The 5,677-nt window shown below is 43.6% G+C and overlaps 1 pseudogene; it reads left to right on the forward strand.

The window, feature by feature from the left end:
* The first annotated feature begins 2,651 nt into the window (after positions 1-2,651).
* On the forward strand, positions 2,652-5,475 carry LOC129010200 (olfactory receptor 7E24-like; annotated as a pseudogene).
* The last annotated feature ends 202 nt before the right edge of the window (positions 5,476-5,677 follow it).

Consider the following 5,677-nt stretch of genomic DNA (forward strand, 5'->3'; position numbering starts at 1 on the left):
TTCCAGTCCTGTGGGCTCCACACCCGTCACCTGTATCAGGAGGCTCATGTCTCACCCTGTCTTCTTGCCAGCTTTGAGGACGGAGTCTGAGCCTCCATCGTGCACCACGCAGGGAGGACACTGGACCTGTTCTCCGTGGTCATGGCCCAGCAGAGGGGAAGGGCAGTTCAGTGAGTGCTGAGGGACGGTCGGGAGCCTTGTTTTGTTTCCTCACCCTCAGGAAAAAAACAGAAGAGTGCGGTGGGCAGATGGGAGGAGACCAATGTGCAAACTGTCGGCTCAGCAGACTGTGGAGTTTCTGTTCTTGGTTGTGGTGGGGGTCTCAGAAATCTTATTCAAAATGTTGCTTTCCTCCCCCACTGGTTGTCTTTTTCATAGACATCTCACCCATGATAGCAGGGAATGAGTCCCTCTAAACTATTCCCTAAGAATAATAAAAAGATTATGAAGGTGATGATGAGGATAAAGAGGATGATGACAGACACCGTGGCATCATGAACCCTTACTGAGGGCTTCCTAAAGGCCAGGCTCTGAGCTCTGTGGTCTATGCAGCTTGTTTCATTTCCTCTGCGTAGTCTCCCAGTTATTAGTGCACATTTCATTATTATTTTACAGACTAGAAAAGGAGCAACGCATTTTCATATAACTTGTACCAGATCATGAAGTCAAAAAGGGTGAAGTCCAGTTTGAACCAGGCAGTCTAAGTCCAGACACATGGCATTTGGCCAGTCCTCTCCCTGCATCCAACCTGCCCTCTCAAATCCTTGTCACTCAGGCCGATGCCCCTGCTCACTGTGCCCTTCCCTTTGGGGGTTCCTTGTAGACCACAGCTAGACCAGTGGGGGCCACAATCACTGTGTCAAATATAGAAAGGGCAGCTGAGATCACATCAAAGATTCCAGAAAGAATTGGCACAGGATCATTCGGGATGCATCTCTGCCTTGCCCCTTCCTGTTCCTGGCTTTCCTTACAGCTCTCCACTTCCTCAAAGGAGTCATAAATTCGGAGTTTGGCTTCTGTTCCTGTTGAGGAAGCTGGAAACCGTTTCAAAAATGCTCCTCAGATGTACCTGTGGTTAAGACCTCTGAGCTCTGCTTAAAACTTTTTGAAGCTGGGCGCGGTGGCTCACACCTGTAATCCCAGCACTTTGGGAGGCTGAGGCAGGCGAATCACAAGGTCAGGTGTTCAAGACCAGCCTGGCCAACATGGTAAAGCCCCGTCTGTACTAAAAATAGAAAAAAATTCGCCGGGCGTAGTGGCGGGTGCCTGTAATCTCAGCTACTCGGAAGGCTGAGGCAGGAAAACAGCTTGAACCTGGGATGCGGAGGTTGCAATGAGCTGAGATCACTCCACTGCACTTCCAGCCTGGGCCACAGAACGAGACTCCATCTCAAAAACACAAAAACAAAAACAAAAAACCCCCCACAACTTTTTGTGAGTTGGAAGACCATGAAGTATAGTACCTGGGACTTAGAGTCTGGCCATTAATTTTGAATACCACCCTTTCTACTTATCTGTATGGCAAAGGGTGAGATGTCCATCCTCTGAGACTCAGCACTCTCATCAGAGTTGATTTCTAGTTGATCCAATGGAAGTGAGTGATGATTAAACCGATTGTGGGTGCCCGCTGCGTGATCTCTATGATGGATGCATAAAGTAAAGGCAAAGTGAATTTTAGATACATTCGTTAATATTTTAAGCTTAAACTCCATACAATTCAATGGAAATATCCCCTGACCTGAAGTTCTGGTTTCCCTGCATTCCAGACAGGACATTTTATTTTGTTCTTATCTCAGTAAGTACTGAGTATTGGGAGAGGAACAAGTGAGTCTCTTTTGTTTCTGATTCCCCAGAGCCTATATCTTGCTTGGCACATAGGAGATAGATAGCAAAAGTAAAAATCTATGTTAATTATTGAATTGACACTTCCTTGGTTCACAAAAATTGGCTGTCATCAGTGTGACTTCGACTTACTTGATTCTTTTTGTTTTTTGTTTTTTGAGACGGAGTTTTGCTCTTGTTGCCCAGGCTGGAGTGCAGTGGTGTGATCTTGGCTCACCGTAGCCTCTGCCTCCCAGGTTCAAGCCGTTCTCCTGCCTCAGCCTCCTGAGTAGCTGGGACTACAGGTGCACGCTGCCATACAGGGCGAAGTTTTTGTATCTTTAGTAGAGGCGGGGTTTCAGCATGTTGGCCAGGATGGTCTTGATGTCCTGACCTCGTGATCCACCCTCCTCGGCCTCCCAGAGTGCTGGGATTACAGGCGTGAGCCACCGCGTCCGGCCAAACTTTCTGATGAAAACTCTAAGTTCACCTAAGCTAAGGACAGGAGTTATAGCTTACATGAATTTTAAAACAAGACCCACCGATTTGAGTAAGCAATTACTCTCTTGAAGGAGAAAAGTCAGAAAACATAATGATGAAATCACTAGGACCTAACTGGCATGTGGAACTATTTTCTGCCTATGAACTATTAACTTTAATTTCACTTCCAGATGGCATGGTCTCAGCTGTTATACAGTGTTTATAAATGTTCTAAATCAAGGGAATTTGTATCAATCTATTAGAATAAAAAAATTTGAGTTCTTAATTTCCTTTAATTAGGATAACCTTTTTCTTAAAGTGAAGAGAATGGTTTTATTACATAATTTTCTTCGGAAAAGATAGGCTGTATTTTCTAGCAATTACGAATTTGTTATATATGATGATCTGGTTCTTGGAACATTCTTGAATCTAGTGTCTCTAAGGCAGGTGTGTACAGCAAGAAGTGAATAACACAGAAATCAATGATGAAAGCATTATAAGACAATTGAGTTTGTCAGAACTGCAAAATATTCCTGAGTGTGGATTGCTCTGAAATCTGAAAACATTACTTGTGAATTGCTTGTATTCAAAATGCAGACACAATGCTGGGTGTTGGTTTACTTGTTTCTGATTTTTCAACCCTCTTTTCTAGGCAAAAGGTGTTCAAACTGTACAGACCCACAGAATCTAACAGATGTCTCTATATTCCTCCTCCTAGAACTCTCAGAGGATCTAGAACTGCAGCCAGTCCTCACTGGGCTGTTCCTGTCCATGTGCCTGGTCACGGTGCTGGGGAACCTGTTCATCATCCTGACCATCAGCCCTGACTCCCACCTCCACACCCCCATGTACTTCTTCCTCTCCAACCTGTCCTTGCCTGACATCGGTTTCACCTCCACCACGGTCCCCAAGATGATTGTGGACATCCAGTCTCGCAGCAGAGTCATCTCCTATGCAGGCTGCCTGACTCAGATGTCTCTCTTTGCCATTTTTGGAGGCATGGAAGAGAGACATGCTCCTGAGTGTGATGGTCTATGACCGGTTTGTAGCCATCTGTCACCCTCTATATCATTCAGCCATCATGAACCCGTGTTTCTGTGGCTTCCTAGTTTTGCTGTTTTTTTTTTTTTCTCAGTCTTTTAGACTCCCAGCTGCACAACTTGATTGCCTTACAAATGACCTGCTTCAAGGAGGTGGAAATTCCTAATTTCTTCTGTGACGCTTCTCAACTCCCCCATCTTGCATGTTGTGACACCTTCACCAATAACATCATCATGTATTTCCCTGCTGCCATCATTGGTTTTCTTCCCACCTCGGGGACCCTTTTCTCTTACTATAAAATTGTTTCCTCCATTCTGAGGGTTTCATCATCAGGTGGGAAGTATAAGGCCTTCTCCACTTGTGGGTCTCACCTGTCAGTTGTTTGCTTATTTTATGGAACAGGTGTTGGAGGGTGCCTCAGTTCAGATGTGTCATCTTCCCCGAGAAAGGGTGCAGTGGCCTCAGTGATGTACACAGTGGTCACCTCCATGCTGAACCCCTTTATCTACAGCCTGAGAAACAGGGATATTAAAAGTGTCCTGCGGCGGCGGCACGGCAGCACAGTCTAATCTCAATATCTTCTTATCTGTTCCATTCCTTTTGTAGTGTGGGTTAAAAAAGGCAGCAAGGTCAAATAAGAATGATATCACAGGGTGAACACCCACTGTGATATTAGGAGTGATACCTCCCTAGGATATAAAATATACTGTCACAGAGTATACACACATGCGGTACACCCACTGTGATATTAGAAGCAGGATCTCCCTTAAATATTATGAAAAATATCACAGGGTGTGCACACTGTGTGATATTAGGAGTAATATTTACCCTGGATATTACGACTAATATCAAGGGTGTACACACACGGGGTACACGCACTGTGATATCAGGAGTTGTATCTCCCTAGGATATTATGAATAATATCACAGGGTATACACTATGTGTGTACATCCACTGTGATATTTGAAGTAATATCTCTCTATGAGATTACAAATAATATCAAAGGGTGTACACCCCTGTGACATATTAGGAGTAACATCCTTCTAGGGTATTACAGATAACATCACAAGCTGTACACCTTCTGTGACATTTTGTACACCCTTTGTGACATTAAAAGAAACATCCCCCTAGGATATTACGAATAATGACACAGGTGGTTTACACACATGGTGTATACCTCCTGTGCCATCAGAAGTAACATTCCCCTAGGATATTATGAATAATATCACAGCAGGTGTACACACATGGTGTACACCCCATGTGACCTTAGGAGGAACATGCCCCTAGGATATTAGGAATAGTATCACAGGCGTTGAATACGCATGATATACACCCCCGGTGACATCAAAAGTAACATCCCCCTAGGATAGTATGAATAATATCACAGGGAGTACACCCCGTGTGACATTAGGAGTAACATCCCCTGAGGATATAACGAATAATATCAGAGGGTGTACATACATTGTGACCTTAGTAGTAACATCTCTTTAGGATATTACAAATAATGTCACAGGGTGTACACGCATTGTGACATTGGTAGTAACATCCTGCTAGGATATGATGAGTAATATCACAGGGTGTACACTCCCTGTGACAATAGTAGTAACGTTCCCCTAGAATATGACGAATAATATCACAGGAGGTACAGCCCCTGTGATTTACAAGTAACATTTCTATAGAATATTACAGGTCATATCACTGTGTGACTCTGTGTACACCCCGTGTGACTTTGGGAGTAACATCCCACAAAACTATTATGAATAATATCACATGGTGAACACCCCCTGTGACATGAGGAATAACATAGTTTTAGTATATTATGAATGATATGACAAGGTGTACACAGCCTGTGACGTTAGGAGCAATATCCGTCTAGGATATTAGGAATAACATCACAGGGAACACACCCCCTGTGATATTAGGATATTATGAATAATATCACAAGGTGTACATGCATTGTGACATTAGTACTAATATCCCTCTCGTATACTATGAATAATATCACAGGATGTACCTTCCTGTGACATTAGAAGTAATGTCCCCCTAGAATAGGACAAATAATATCACAGGGGGTACACACCCTGTGACTTTAGGAGTATCACCACCCTGGAATATGAGGAATACTGTCTCAGGGTATTAACCCCCTGTGACCTGAGGAGTAACATCCAGCTGGAATATTACGATTAATATCACAGTGTGTACGCCAACTGTGATATCAGGTGTCCTATTTATTTTTAGGATATTAGGATACACAAATAGTGTGTACACCCTCTGTGATATTAAAAGTTATATCTCCTAGGGTATTGTGAATAACATCACAGTGGGTGTACACCTA

The sequence above is a fragment of the Pongo pygmaeus genome, chromosome 10 (genome assembly GCF_028885625.2).
Source record: "Pongo pygmaeus isolate AG05252 chromosome 10, NHGRI_mPonPyg2-v2.0_pri, whole genome shotgun sequence".
NCBI lineage: Eukaryota > Metazoa > Chordata > Mammalia > Primates > Hominidae > Pongo > Pongo pygmaeus.